Raw genomic sequence first — 16,418 nt, forward strand, 5'->3', positions numbered from 1 at the left:
TAAATCTAATTCCCTTAAATTCATTTTATTGTACTCATTAATCAGACTCCCTTCATGTAAGCTTTGGAAATCCAAAAGACATGGAAAGAGTTAATGAGTCCAGAAAAGTATTGGCAGCAGGACACAGTACAAGAGCTGGAAATGCTGGGAAATTAATCTGAGCAAACATGTTCTGCGATGTCGAAATCTTCAACGTCTCCTCCTCCTCCTCTAGAGGAAAGGAAGTACTTCCAGCAGTGATGTCGGCCAGCATGCAGCATAGAAGGTGAGTACTGAGGAGCTCTGAGGGCTGCCTGTCACCCACTGATCCAGGTACTCTTCTTCTCACGTCTGTGTGCTTGTACAATGCTGTCTCCCTCTTAGTAAGCCACTATTAAAGGGACAGGATTGGGGACATAGAACTCGTCTTTCTAGACTCTCATAGTGAGGGTCATATACTGCACGCCTGGCACTTTATGTGTACTTACCTGCAAGATAGCTCTAAGATGTGACTGCTGAGGCAAAGATGATCTGTTACCGTGGAGATATGTTCAGTGCAGTAAGCAACACACAGGAAGGGGTTAGCAATGTAATATGTGAGTGTCACACCAGTAAAGAGGTGGGGGAAATGGGACAACAACAGATCCTATAATCGCACGCATGCTGTCCGTCACTTATAATTCAAGACGTCTACTTCAGTTTATTCTTTGCTGGCCATTATCTGCTTCGAGGCTATATTTCTTCGCTTTGGAGTATACATTCTTGCTACTAATAAAGTGGCAGACATCTCCCCTGACAACCGTGAACTGGTCTTTATATAGCATGGTGCAGAGGATGATGTTTGTTCATTTATGGATTCTAGTTTGCTACTTAGGCTACTTTCACACTAGCGTTAGTGTGATCCGGCAGGCAGTTCCGTCGTCGGAGCTTCCTGCCGGATCCGCCGATCAGTGTGACAACTGACAGCATTTGTAGACGAATCCGGGTGGAATCCGTCTACAAATGCATTGCAAGAACGGATCCGTCTCTCCGCTTGTCATGCGGATGGACGGATCCCTTCTTGCAGTCTTTTTCACAGTCTTCGTCTTTTTCACAGATCCGTCCTTCAGTTGTTTTGCCATGCCGGATCCGGCACTAATGCAAGTCAATGAGAATTAATGCCGGCATTCCGGCGACTGATCAGGCATTTTGGACGGACATAATACCGCAGCATGCTTCGGTATTATGTCCGGCCAAAACGCCTGACAGCGACTGAACGGAAGGCATACTGAGGCAAACTGAATGGATTTCTATCCATTCAGAATGCATGGGGATATGCCTGATCCAGTTCTTTTCCGGTATAGAGCTCTTTTGACGGAACTCTATGCCAGAAAAGAATAACGCTAGTTTGAAAGTACCCTTACTACACTGTGTATATACCCTTATGGTTGATATACTCTGGTGTTATGGTGGTGCCATCCAGTCACAGTATGCTGGTGTTATCCAGTCATAGTAATGTGGTATTATTCAGTCAACATATGGTGGTGTTATCCAGTCACAATATGGTGGTGTTATCCAAGCATAGTATTGTGGTGTTATCCTGTCACAGTATGGTAATGTTATCCTGTTACTATATGGTGGTTTTATCTGGTCCCAGTATAGTGGTGTTGCACAGTTATGGTGTGGTGGTGTTATCTAGACATAGTGTGATGGTATTGTTCGGTCACTGTATAGTGGTATTATACAGTCACAGTATGCTGGAATTATCCTGTCTTGGTATAGTAGTAATAATTATTTATTATTTCAGGTTAGAGCTAATCTGTGTACACAGATTCCAAATTCTGGTACAGCATAGTGTGCCCTATATTTCCTGAGAACACATACGTCTTGGGTAACACTGTCCAAACCTCTGAACTCCACGACCTAGCTGTGCTCTAGGCCAGGGGTAGGCAACCTCCGGCACTCCAGCTGTTGTGAAACTACAACTCCCAGCATGCATACTTCCTCTGCTCTTCTCAGAACTCTCACAGAAATGAATGGAGCATGCTGGGAATTGTAGTTTCACAACAGCTGGAGTGCCGAAGGTTGCTGACCCCTGCTCTAGGCAGTAATGCCTTGTGTAATATCATTATAGGCGCCATTTACATTTATTAATCGCCTCTGTTAAGGGTACTTTCACACTTGCTGCAGAGGAATCCGGCAGGCAGTTCCATCGCCGGAACTGCCTGCCTGATCCGGCAAAACGTATGCCAACTGATTGCATTTTAAGACTGATCAGGAACCTGATCAGTCTGAAAAATGCCTGATCAGTCAGAAAAATGCATTGAAACTCTGGATCCGTCTTTCTGATGTCATCCGGAAAATGCTATCTGCATTCAAAGATTTTCTGTGTAATGCAGCTGATCTCTAGTCACAATTACCAGAATTGTGGCATCTGAGAGGTTAGACAGAGCAATAGGTCTCCCTTTGCTCTCCAATAGGACCCCCTGTAGCAAAATTGCAGTATTCTGATTAGTTGCTGTGGCAGCTTGAGGCCTTGAAAAGGCTCCGAGGCCCGACGTAGCAAACTGCCTGTTAGTCTCTGCCTGTAGCAGGTCATAATAGGAAAGCAATAAAATTCCCATAGACTGCAATACTAATACTGTCAATTATTTCATTCTATAGTATAAGTGATCAAACAACTGCATGTTCAAGCCCCCTAAGGGGACTAGAAATTTAAAAAAATCCAATTCACCCACCTTTCCCAATTTTACTTATAGAAATACAGGTACCAAAAAATAAATATAACTGGTATATCTGCATTCAAAGATTTAAAAATAGTGCCGTGAACACCATAATGGATAAGTGATCAAAAATGTACTCAAAATGGCAGCAATAAAAATTTCAGCTCGCCATGCAAAACAAGCCCTCATACAACTCTGTAGATGAAACTATTAAAAAAAGTTATTGGTGTCAATGCAATGCGATGCAAAGACATTTTTTTAAAGTAACAAAACTTGAGATTACTGTAATATGCAAATTAGGCATTTAGTGCAACGAGAGTGTCACCATTGCTCTTGTTGAACCCAAACTCCTTTGCAGCTTTGCCACTCTTCGGTCCTGTCAATAAAAGCAGTGAGGGAAGGGCTGGCCACAGAAAGGAGCGGAATATTGATGCAACAAGAGCAATTGTGATGCCCTTATCGCACTAAATGCTTAATTTGCATATTAGGAAAAGCTATAATAACTCGGGAATGGGACCTCTGAGCAACAAGACAAAAACAGTGCTTTATTGGTTAAGCTACAGCTATGTGTCAATGCCAACAATTGGCTAGGGAGGTCATGGGTGACAGACTCCCTTTAAGGGGTTAAAATTCTAATAGCCTGATCTATCTCTTCTTGACATCATAATTGGATGAGAGTAGGGAGCTCCACATACACATCAGATTGTCGGCAAACCCTGCAGAAAGTGGTAAGGCTACATGCACATGATAGTGTTTTTTTTTGTGGATCCATTCTAACAATGCCTAAATCGGACAAGAATAGGACATGTTCTATTTTTTTTGCGGGGCTACGGAACGGTCATACTGATGCGGGCAGCACATGGTGTGCTGTCCGCATTTTTTGCAGATCCATCCTATCCGCCAAAAAACTGGAACAGACACGGAAACAAACAACATTCGTGTGCATGTAGCCTAAGTATGTATGTGGAAGCCAAAATCATTGGGACTCATTTATCAATAATGGAATAATTTGCGCAAAAAACATACTAACGGTACAAATCAAAAGTGGTGATTTGTTTCACCTCATATATTAAAAGGCGCACGCCGCTTGTAAAATGTGACTTTTTAAAATATCAACTTAATTATCCGCCTATTTCTCTTGATTTGCAACATTTTAACACCAACAGCACTAAAATTTGACTTTTTAAAACTGAAATGCGCCATTTCAGCCACCCCTGTCCAGACCACACTTGCGAGTTTTGAGACATATTTGCGACTTTTTGAAGCATATTTTTCGACATTTCCAGCTGTAAATTGTGACTTTTGTCTCAGACTCAAATTGTTGAATGACAATTTACTGACAAAACCCTGCTGTTTAGCTCATTGATATCATCCTGATTTAATACTTACCTATCACTTGTTCCCATGATGAGTTGGTTTTTCTTTTCATCAATGCGACTTTTTGACAAAAAGTCGCATCTTTTTGCCATAAATTCAACTTTTTACACAAAACACCACCACATAAGCTGGCTTAATTGTCTGCAATAATTTGAGCCATTTCTGCTGTTACAAGGAAGATAAATAAGGCGTAATGTGCGCCAATTTAATAGTCTCGTCCACTTTGACATTTATAACTTATTTCTGGCGTGATGCATTCTTTACGGGGAAAATTGTGGAGAAAACAGTTGATAGATTTGGTGCAAATCAAAATGCCATTCTTTTTGGTGCCTTTTTACGCCATAATTCTGGTGCAACTTGCTTAGTACTGTAAATGTCCCTCATTGTATTTAACCAGCAGATTGTCCTATGTAAACAAGGATCTGCTGCACAGATACAATGAATCTGCAGCTATCACCTCCACTCAGACAATTCTTGGAAACATTTGGTCCTTTCCTGTTAATATGCTGTGCACCATGTTATGTTTTCATGTATTTACACAGAAATTAATCTTAACTACAGCAGATTAACTCTCTGTGTGACATAGATAGCACAGGCTGTGGGGCTGTTAGACAATATTACAGAAATAATAGAGATAATACAGATACTGGCTAGGATCGTTTGTCCTTCTATTTATTATTTTCTCCCTAATATTTTTTTTTCTCCATAGGCCCAGCACTTAGTAGCGCAGGGAACGTCATCCAGTTGGACGCTGTCATCTAGGACGGATCATCCAAGTACAGTAGGTAGGGACAGTAGTTGGTTGGGGGGTACACTGTTCCCAACTGTAACAGCAGAGACCAGGATGACTCTTTTAGAGATTTTCCACCTCCATGCCTATTTACATTCTGTCACGGGGCGCCAAAGGTGCACTCGGTCTCCCATCAGCTGCAGACCTGCTGCTTAGCTTCGGGAGCGAGGATCTGTGTTTGGCCTCGTTCCCAGGGCGGCTTTGCTAGCTGGGAGGCTCCCTGCTCCTAGGTCTGCCTTGAGCGCCGAGCTGATCACTCGGTGCTCAATTTGTCTGTCTGTCGGTCATGTGACGCTGGCCACGTCACATGACCCTCACTCCCCACTATATATACAGGCAGCCTGCTGGCCACAGGTTGCCTGTTAATTTTAGTTATCTGGTGATTGTTTTGTTCCTGAATACTTACCTGATCCTGTGTTCCCTGACGATCCTTTGCCTGCTCCTCCTGTACTGCGCATCTCTCCTGGTATCCTGACCCCGGCTTCCACCTGACGATTCTTTGCGGACTCCTGTTGTACTTCGTTTCTCTCCTGGTATTTGACCTCGGCTTTTCCTGACTATTCTCTGATCATTCCTTAGTACTGCGTAGCTCTCTAGGTATTGACCCGGTCCGTTCACATTCCGTTATTTGTCTTGTCTGTCTTCCCAGCACGTATCCTAAGTTAGGGACTGCCGTCTAGTTGTCCCCTGTCATTAGGACTTTCCAACACCTTCATTCAAGTCACTGTAGAGGGACAATGCATGGTCATCCTGCTCTCCAGCTGAGAATAGGGACTGAGAACTCCCACCTATTTTCATGTTATACCAGATTATAAAAGTAAAAAATGTTTTTTGTGAGATAGCTCCTATTTGATAAAATACTCTGGTGGCCCAACTTGTGGGAGATAACTTCTTAACCCAGGCATATCCAATAATGGAGGAGCAATGTTGCTCCTATGCTTGGAATAGGCTATCAATATTAGATCTGTGGTGGTCCAACTCTTGGCATCCCTGATGATCAGTATTTTGACCGGGCTGCAGTGTTCCAGTGGGTGTTGCATCCCCTTTATTGTTTACCAGGCGTAGCTCAGCACTTTTAGTAGTAGCAGTGCCGGGTATTACCATTAAATACTGTGTTCTCACTTTCAGAGAGACTTTGCTGCACTAAATAATGTACAGGGCTTGCCTGGTAAAAAGTGAAGGGCCTCCATTTGGGCCAATTCGGTTGGATCTAATATTCTGCAATCTAATATTGATGACCTATAGGAAAGGTAAGCTGTCAAATTTAACATGCCTATAAAACTGAAAATAATAGCAATACAAATATAGTAGAGACCGTCGGTTGCTACACTGATTCAAAGTCCAACACTCTCCAAATGGGCTACTCTGGTTTAGATAACCATTTTGGTGAGTAGTGCTCAATTCAAACGCAGCATTTTGAAGTAATTTTCATGGTGTTTCATTAGCCTTTCCAATTGCGTTTTTTGTAAACTCTACAGCCAGATGTAACGTTATAGTCTATACTGAATTATTAAAAAGTCTAGGGCGGCAATTCATCAAGATTCTAGCCATACTGGCATAGAAAAGTCACAAAGTTTGGTGCAAGTTCAGTTTGAACCTAAATTTGCGACTTTTTGCTGGCTTTACAAAGCCCTTGCCACTTTTCTAAAAAGCAGCATGACCTCCACGGCCCGACATATTTAACAATATGCGCTCCAGAAAACTGGAACACATTACACCTGAAATCTACTCCAGCTCCTCACTGGAGTAGATTTCAGTTCTGGCATGCGTCAGCGGCCCAAAATGCTCCACAATTGTTTAGAGACGTGTATATCTTAAAAGCTACGAGACGTCTCATGCCAGTGCAGGACAAATTAAGACTGGGACTCACAAAGCTGGTCTTAATTAATATCCCCCTATATGCATAGGGTTTTTTGTAGTCACTTCTGTTGTGTTTTTGGGTCAATTGTATTTTTTTCCCCAAAAAGCAGCATCCTCTAGGTATAGTGGTTTTTAAATGGCTTCTTTAATGGACTTGCATGTACAAAATGTCACAAATTAAAATCCACCTTCAAAATTTTTGGTAAAAAATAATGCCATTGGAATGAGCTTAAACCTCATCTTGTGGGTTTCTGTGGTTGAAAGATCTACAATGAAGCAGGGGAAATTACGCTGTGTACATTAAAATCAGTAGATACTATTCATTTCAGTGGTTGTGTGTAATCTCCTAGATCAGAAAGCTGTGCTTTGTGCTATTTTTGACTATGGTTAATAGGGTTGTTTCAATGCCAAAATTTTGATTCGGTTTCGATACCATGAAAAAGTATTGCGATATTCTATACCATTCGATAACACGCGAAAAAAATAAAACTCCAAAAAAAGCTGCGTGCATTCTGCATTTTATGGAACGTCCGGCTCATAATAGAACTGTCTAATCCTATTTTTTGGGGGAAACAAGGTGACAAAAAAAATTGAGAATCGCGCAATATATTTTTTTTTTTTCTGTTACGGCGTTCACCGCATAGAACATTTTTTAAAATATTTTAATAGTTTGGACTTTTCAGATGTGGCGATATGTAATATGTTTATTTATTTACTGTTTATATATTTTATATGTAAAATTGGGTGATAGAGCTCTATCGGGGTGAATAGGACTTCACAATCTCCCTGCTGCCCTGGACTTTGTGCACACAGCAGCAGGGAGATTACCATGGCAGCCAGGGCTTCAGTAGCGTCCTGGCTGCCATGGTAACCGATCGGAGCCCCAGGATTACACTGCTGGGGCTCCGATCGGAACTGCCACTGCCACCAATGAGGAGGAGGGGAGGGGACCCTGTGGCCACTGCCACCAATGATTTTAATACTGGGGGGGATTGGGGGGGCGCACTGCGCCACCAATGATTTTAATATTGGGGGGGTTGAGGGGATGGGGAGCACTGCGCCACCAATGATAATATAATTAACATTTAATACAGGAGGCGGGTGCAGCGCTTGAAGGGTTAACTGTCGCTAATCGCAGCTCACCGCCAGCACCCGCCTCCGGGATTTGTATTAAAGAGGACCTTTCATCTGGTAAAAAATTCTGAACTAAGTATCATGATATGTACAGCGGCGCCCAGGGATCTCACTGCATTTACTATTATCCCTGGACGCGGCTCCATTCTCCCGCTATGTCCTCCAGTATCTTCGCGGACTTGGTTAAACTGGGCGGAGACTGCCCTTGTTCTCCTGGGCATCTCTTTCTCCCAGGCTGTAGCGCTGGCCAATCGCAGCGCAGAGCTCACAGCCTGGGAGAAAAAAACCTCCCAGGCTGTGAGCTCTGCGCTGCCATTGACCAGCGCTACAGCCTAGGAGAAGGAGACGCCCAGCAGAACAAGGGCAGACACCGCCTACTATAACCAAGTCCCCGAACATACCGGAGGACATAGCGGGAGAACGGAGCTGCGCCCAGGGATAAAAAGATGAAAGGTCCTCTTTAAGCATTTACTTTTATTGGTGGCGCAGTGCGCCCGCCCCTCTCTCCTCATTGGAGGCAGCGGCAGCTGCACAGGGGGGAGGGAGAGACTGCTTCCTTCTCCCCTGTGCTGCTGAGGAGAACACGAAGCTCGCCTTGTTCTCTGATACTAGACTGCACAATAGCGAAGCCTAGTATCGAAAAAAGGCAAATCCTGGTGTCGAGGTCGATACCAGGCAAAAGTATCGATTGGGTATCGAAAATTCGATACCCAAAACAACGCTAATGGTTAATATACTGTAGATGATCCTGTAAATACAGTATGAATAAAATGTAACTTTCTTAGTGATGGTGAAATCAGTTGAAATAATATCTACCGGTAAGTACTATGCAGTGGCATAACTAGAAACGACTGAGCCCCACAGCAAATTTTTGAATGCTTACCCCCCGCAGCAACTTCTTCGCAAACCCCCAATCCTATGGCTAGTCAAGATTGCTCTCTCAGACAAGGCCTGACAGCCGTTCCGTCCATTTCCTACAGTGCCTCTGTATATAATGTCATTGTATAATACTGTTGAGGGGGCCCTGACAATAAAATCTTTTAGTCCTTCTCCTGGGTGGGCGCCTTCTGAGTTCATGTGCCAAATCAGCTGCTTCCCTATAGCTACACCCCTGGTACCATGGTAGAGTAATGTTTTAAAAATATGCAGACAATAGGTTATTATTATTATTATTTTTATCAGTTACATTATTTCCCAGCTGATAGTATACTATATGCATAGCAGACTAGTCAATCTCTGTAGGCTCTAGAGTACTAAAGGCCATAGTGATATTGGTGTCAGTGTAAATCACAGCCTGGAAAGAATGGTAATAGAGGCATAGTCACTTGGGGAAGAGGTTAAAAGGTTATTTCCACTTTAGACATTTGTGGGATATCCATGGGATATGCCATAAATGTCTATAATATGTGGTTCCCATCTCTGGGAACATCACCTTTTGTCCAGAAGGCCCCTTTGGCTACTGCATCCACGAGAAGAACAAACCAGGTGAAATAATTGTCAGGAAAAAAACTTTTTTGAGATGGGTGTGGGGTTATTTGACATTTATGGCATATTCTGTGGAATACTCCTTTAAGAAGTTTGCTTTAGTGGTTCAGAGAGCTGAAGTAGTGGATGCCAAGAACCTCAAACAAATTAACTTGCTATTTACTGAAGGTTGCTTGCGATGTTTTAAGATCCACTTGACTTTTACTGGTGCAGGCAAACAGTGGCCGGAGAAATGATTTCCTGTGTTATAAACTGATGTTCAACTAAAGTACATAAAACATCAACTTGAGAGGGGACATCCCTAACTACTAATTCTTCACATTTTTGCAGCTAGTGCAGAAATGGGTCTTGGTCCCCTTTTCTGGGGGTTACTACTTCTCCTTGAGTTCTCCTCAAGGAAAATTAGTAACCCCCCAAAAGGCACCAGTACCCACTTAGTAGAAGTCAGAAGTCTTTTAGGCGAGGCAAAGAGCCTCTGGGGAAAAAGGTATGCAAATCAGCTGTTTGAAGAAAAAAGAAAAGAAAGCTTTGCCTTTGGAGCCACCAGTTATCTTAGCTGTGTTTATGAGGTATAGGCCAGATTTCAGAAATTAGAGCCCCGTCTGGTACATTTACAGCATATCCATAGGTGCAGGTTTCACCACTGGGACCCTCTCCTATCTCAAGAACAGGGCCCCAAAGGGAACAGGGGAACACTGAGCATGCGTGGCGTATGCTCCATTCACTGCCATCTGCTACTTACGAAAATAGCCAAGTCTATAGAAGTTAATGAAGTTTGCTTGTGTATGCGTTATTGACTCTCGATTCACTCTGGCCCCATTCTGGAGATAAGAACAAGTCCCAGAGATGGGACCCTTACTTTTCAGACATTTATGGCATATCCTATTGATATGTCATAACGCTCCAGATAGGAATACCCTTAAATTTCTTAAATCTGGCCTACACCTCATGACGATAGCTAACAATGTCCACTTCTCAAAACTTGAGTGAGTGGCGTAATCACAAAAAATTGCAAATTTGTGTGCACATAAATCTAAAAAGTTGCCAAAGCAATATTTTGTGACTTTTTAAAACCAGATCTCAGCTGTCTGCACCAGTGCGGTGCCTGTACAAGATTTTGGTGCCAGGTATGTGTGGCCCTGTCAATCAGTGTGAGAAGGGAGTGGGGATGAGGGGGAGAGAGAATGAAGCAGTGCTTGGCAATACTCAGAGAGCCTCATTAACATAAACCTAAAAGTAAACATTTCTCTACAATGTCATCTCTGATTCAGGAAACAATTTCATTAAACATCAGCTCACCACTAATTGAGTGCACGGAGGAAAACTCCGACCGGCCACAGGGTAGGAGGCCCAAAATATAGAAAGATAGTTCCAGCACTTCTTTACAAAAAGTATGATTATTTATGGTCACAACCAGTGGCGTACATAGAGAAGTAAGGGCCCCATAGCAAAGATCAAACCAAGCCCCCCACACAGGACAGAAGGGTTTCCGCCTAAACCCTTTTCAATGACCCTTGGGCCATTTTTCTACTGCTTCATTTGCTAATTGTTCCTTTAGACGGTAGAGTCCTGACCAAGTTTTTTGCCTCCAGTACAAGAGGAGATAATCCCAACTAAGACTGGGCCCCTCTAGTCGCATGGTCTGCCGCTATTGTAGTTACGCCCCTGGTCACATCCTAAAAAACACCACCACAGGCATAAAATTATGCTTACGCGTTTTGAACAGCCACTTCTATGTTCAATGAGTCATTTTAAAAAAGAGGTCAGATAGCATTTCCCACACCATTCTTAGCAAAGACCTTGCTAGAGGAAGATTTGACCAGTTTATTAAAAAATGCATGCCTCTTGCATCTTTTGCTGTCCATGCGCCAGAAAAGAAATCTACTGCAGCCAGGAGCTGGAGTACATTTCTGTTATTATTGCAGCAAGGATATTGGAAAAGCTAATTTGTAACTTTTTTATGCCAAAAAACTGGCGTAGAACATTCGTTTATGAACCCCAGTATCTGTCCTTTGTACTTACTCTCCCTGTATGATCCATGTGTATGATTAACGTATCAGGAAAACTGCACGTTAAAACCCAGGCATTGTGTTCGGATTTGGCTCTGGTTTCTGCCTTGGTTTGATTGCAGCAGATCCGCTTGCAGTTTAGCACCATTAAAAAGGCTAATCCAGGAGCAGATACCTGCTGCAGTTTCCCAAGGCATCCCTTCCTCCTTGAATTGCTTAGCATTGTTTTTCACTATGTCTGTAGCCACAGATTTATGTGAACTCACATGTCATAAATCATAAACTGTTCTTACTTTATCACTTTTTTTAATCTGTATATTTTACACACTATGTATTTCAGTTAGGCTACATGCACATGAACGTTGTTTGCTTCCGTGTCGGTTCCGGTTTTTTTTGCGGATAGGATGCGGACCTATTCATTTCAATGGGTCCGCAAAAAATGCAGACAGCACACCGTGTGCTGTCCCCATCAGTATGTGCGTTCCGTAGCCCCGCAAAAAAAATAGTGCATGTCCTATTTTTTTCTAGTTTGCGGACAAGTATAGGCATTATTACAATGTATCCGCAAAAAAAATGGATCCGCAAAAAAAACGGATGCCATACGGACGCCATCCGTTTTTTTTTGCGGATCCGCAATTTGCGGACCGCAAAACACATTCGGTCGTGTGCATGTAGCCTTACTGCTCAAATGAGTCACATGAGGATGATTCTAATGTTTCAGTACTACTTTCATAAATCATGCTGATCTAGCTATTGGGTGGGGGAATCTCTTAACTTTTCAAAATGACTTAAAAGTTATTCTTTTACAGGTATCCATACGTGCTAGTGCTTTGGAGCTAGAGATGAAGAGCTACTGAGGACTTTCTTACCTTGGTGAGGTAAGTCTGTGATTGATATTGTGGATTCGTGATCAAAGTATTTTCACTTTTTAATTTTCAGATTTCAGTTAAATGTAGTACAATAAGACCTGTCAGCTCCCCGTGACACACCTTTTAAATAAAAACTTGTTTCTGAAATAATAACATCGGGACATAGAAACATAGAAACATAGAATGTGTCGGCAGATAAGAACCATTTGGCCCATCTAGTCTGCCCAATATACTGAATACTATGGATAGCCCCCGGCCCTATCTTATATGAAGGATGGCCTTATGCCTATCCCATGCATGCTTAAACCCCTTCACTGTATTTGCAGCTACCACTTCTGCAGGAAGGCTATTCCATGCATCCACTACTCTCTCAGTAAAGTAATACTTCCTTATATTACTTTTAAACCTTTGCCCCTCTAATTTAAAACTGTGTCCTCTTGTGGTAGTTTTTCTTCTTTTAAATATGCTCTCTTCCTTTACCGAGTTGATTCCCTTTATGTATTTAAAAGTTTCTATCATATCCCTCTGTCTCTTCTTTCTTCCAAGCTATACATATTAAGGTCCTTTAACCTTTCCTGGTAAGTTTTATCCTGCAATCCATGTACTAGTTTAGTAGCTCTTCTCTGAACTCTCTCTAGAGTATCTATATCCTTCTGGAGATATGGCCTCCAGTACTGCGCACAATACTCCAAGTGAGGTCTCACCAGTGTTCTGTACAGCGCATAAGCACTTCACTCTTTCTACTGCTTATACCTCTCCATATACATCCAAGCATTCTGCTGGCATTTCGTGCTGCTCTATTACATTGTCTTCCCACCTTTAAGTCTTCTGAAATAATTACTCCTAAATCCCTTTCCTCAGATACTGAGGTCAGGACTGTGTCAAATATTCTATATTCTGCCCTTGGGTTTTTACGCCCCAGGTGCATTATCTTGCACTTATCCACATTAAATTTCAGTTTCCAGAGTTCTGACCATTCTTCTAGTTTTCCTAAATCCTTTTCCATTTGGCGTTTCCCTCCAGGAACATCAACCCTGTTACATATCTTTGTGTCATCAGCAAAAAGACAAACCTTACCAGCGAGGCCTTTTGCAATATCACTTATGAAGATATTAAACAAAATCGGTCCCAGTACAGATCCCTGTGGAACCCCACTGGTAACATTACCTTGTTTTGAATGTTCTCCATTGACTACAACCCTCTGTTGTCTGTCACTCAGCCACTGCCTAATCCACTCAACAATATGGGAGTCCATGCTCAATGACTGCAGTTTATTGATAAGTCCTTCTATGTGGGACAGTGTCAAAAGCCTTACTAAAATCTAGATATGCGATGTCTACTGCACCTCCACCGTCTATTATTTTATTCACCCAGTCAAAAAAATCTATAAGATTTGTTTGACATGATCTCCCTGAAGTAAACCCATGTTGTTTTTCATCTTGCAATCCATGGGATTTTAGATGTTCCACAATCCTATCCTTTAATAGGGTTTCCATTAATTTGCCTACTATTGATGTCAGACTCACTGGTCTATAGTTGCTCGATTCTCCCTACTACCTTTCTTGTGAATGGGCACGACATTTGCCAATTTCCAATCTTCCGGGACGACTCCTGTTACTAATGATTGGTTAAATAAATCTGTTAACGGTTTTTGCCAGCTCACCACTAAGCTCTTTTAATAATTTTGGGTGTATCTCATCAGGCCCCTGTGACTTATCTGTCTTCACCTTAGACAGCAAACTTAGAACATCTTCCTCTGTAAAGATACATGCATCAAACGATTTAATAGTCATTCTTTCTAGTGGAGGTCCTTCTCCTTTTTCTTTTGTAAAAACTGAACAGAAGTATTCATTAAGGCAGTCGGCTAGCCCTTTATTCTCTTCTACATACCTTCACTCCTTTGTTTTAATTTAGTTATTCCTTGTTTTAATTTCCTTTTTTCATTTATATATCTGAAGAATGTCTTATCCCCTTTTTTCATAGACTGAGCTAGTTTTTCTTCTGCCTGCGCTTTAGAAGTTCTTATAACTTGCTTGGCCTCTCTCTGCCTAATCTTGTAGATTTCCTTATCTTCATTGCTCTGGGTTTTTTTATAATTACAAAATGCTAGCTTTTTATTTTTAATGATTTGGGCCACTTCTGCTGAGTACCACATTGGTCTCCTCCTTTTTTTGCTTTTACTGACGAGTCTAATGCAATTTTCTGTTGCCTTCAATAATGCACCTTTTAAGTAGTCCCATTTCTCCTGGACTCCATGTAATCCGTTCCAGTCTGATAAGGACTCATTTATGACTAATTTCATTTTTGAAAAGTCTGTTTTTCTAAAATCTAAAACTTTTGTTTTTGTGTGGTGGGACTCTTTCACAGTTCTTATATTAAACCACACTGACTGGTGATCACTAGATCCCAAGGTTTCGCCTACAATGACATCATATACCGAATCCCCGTTTGTGAATACCAAATCCAAAATGGCCTCCCTCCGGGTTGGCTCCTCAACCACTTGTTGTAGAGATAACCCCAGTAGGGAATTTAGAATATCTGTACTCCTGGTAGAACTTGCTATTTTGGTTTTCCAGTTTATATCTGGAAGATTGAAATCTCCCATAATGATAACTTCTCCTTTCATTGTCATTTTAGCTATTTCTTCAACTAGTAGATCATCTAGTTCTTTAACTTGACCAGGTGGTCTATATATCACACCTACACGAGTTACTGCATGGTTAGCAAACTGCAACGTAACCCAAACTGACTCTATGTTGGCCTCACCAACTTGTATTAGGTTAGATTTAATGCTATCTTTCACATACAGGGCCACTCCTCCTCCTTTCTTGCCTTCTCTGTCTCTTCTGTATAAAGAGTACCCTGGTATGGTTATGTCCCAGTCATTTCTTTCATTAAACCATGTCTCCGTAACAGCCACTAAATCTACATTCTCAGATGCCATTATTGACCCAAGTTCATTGATTTTTTTACCTAAACTGCGAGCATTTGTAGACAGGACTCTGAGCTTATCATTTCTTAACCTCAGTGCTTCTGGCCTGTTCTGGCATTGTTTCGGGGGGCAATTGGACTCTTTATTTCACTCTTTTGCCCCCCCTTCCTAGTTTAAATACTCTTTCGCAAATTCTTGGAGTTGTTCACTAAGTACATTTGTTCCTTTGAGAGAAAGATGCAAACCATCTTTTTTGTACAGTTCCTTTCTATTCCAAGTAGAGCTATCATGAGAAACAAAGCCAAATCCTTGCTCTTGACACCATTTACCAAGCCATATGTTGAACTCCTTTATGCGCCTCTGCCTATCATTCTGAACATTATGCACAGGCAGAACTTCAGAAAATGAAATGGTGGATGCAAAATCCTGTACGTCATTACCAAGTGTGATAAAAGATTTTTTCACCTCTGACACTTCATTGCAAGCCAGGTCATTTGTCCCTAGATGGACAAGAACATCCACGTCCCCTTCCTGCTTTGCTTGCTTAACAATATTAATAATACGTCTTCTATCTCTTCTAGCAGTAGCCCCAGGGAGACATCTCACAAAACCATTTTCTTAAGCTCCACACTTCTTATGATTGAATCACCCAGCAACAGCTGCATCCTTTGAGACTTCACTTTATCTTTGTTTTTTTAGAATGCTGCATTGTACGGTTCCTCTGTTATTCGGCTGGTAAATGTATAAATAAATTGACATCTGGGTCTTTCCCATTGGGAGTGCATCCCTAAAAAGTTGTACGCTATCCAAGTAGTACTAAGAAAGACAGTGAAGGGAAAGACCCCTTAGACAATTTATTCTTAAATTTGTTGTGGGAATAACAGAGGAACAGCACTGTCCAGAACTTGTGCAGTAGCGTCCTCTCCAAAAGAACTACGTTCATAGCAAATAAGAGGTTGTGGAATTGGTCTGGAATTACGGAAGGGTGTGGAGGAGGAAATACTTTTTCTACTACCAGATGTAATACACATAAGAATCACATTCCTTGTTAACCCCTTGGATACCAGAGGTTTTTTCATTTTTGCGTTTTCATTTTTCTTCCCTGTCTTACTGGAGCCATAACTTTTTTTTATTTTTCTGTTGTATGAGGGCTTGTTTATTGTGGGAAAAGTTGTCCTTTCTAATGCCACCATTTAATATAGTATACAATGTGGGAAGCGGGAAAAAAATTCCAAATGTGGTAGAGTAGGAAAAATAACACAATTCCACCACAGTTTTACA

The 16,418-nt window shown here is 41.8% G+C and overlaps 1 protein-coding gene across 4 annotated transcripts in view; it reads left to right on the forward strand.

Moving 5' to 3' along the window:
• The first annotated feature begins 214 nt into the window (after window positions 1-214).
• LOC120995678 (interleukin-1 receptor type 1-like) overlaps window positions 215-16,418 on the forward strand; it is a 64,610-nt gene continuing 48,406 nt past the window's right edge. Inside the window, exons 1-2 of one of the 4 annotated variants that reach the window (XM_040425028.1) lie at window positions 215-265; window positions 12,146-12,214. The gene's annotated coding sequence lies outside the window, so the exon portion shown is untranslated. Of the gene's footprint in view, window positions 266-4,808; window positions 4,844-12,145; window positions 12,215-16,418 lie in introns of those variants that run through there. The other 3 variants (XM_040425030.1, XM_040425029.1, XM_040425032.1) reach the window with 3 other exon arrangements.

The sequence above is a fragment of the Bufo bufo genome, chromosome 3 (genome assembly GCF_905171765.1).
Source record: "Bufo bufo chromosome 3, aBufBuf1.1, whole genome shotgun sequence".
NCBI lineage: Eukaryota > Metazoa > Chordata > Amphibia > Anura > Bufonidae > Bufo > Bufo bufo.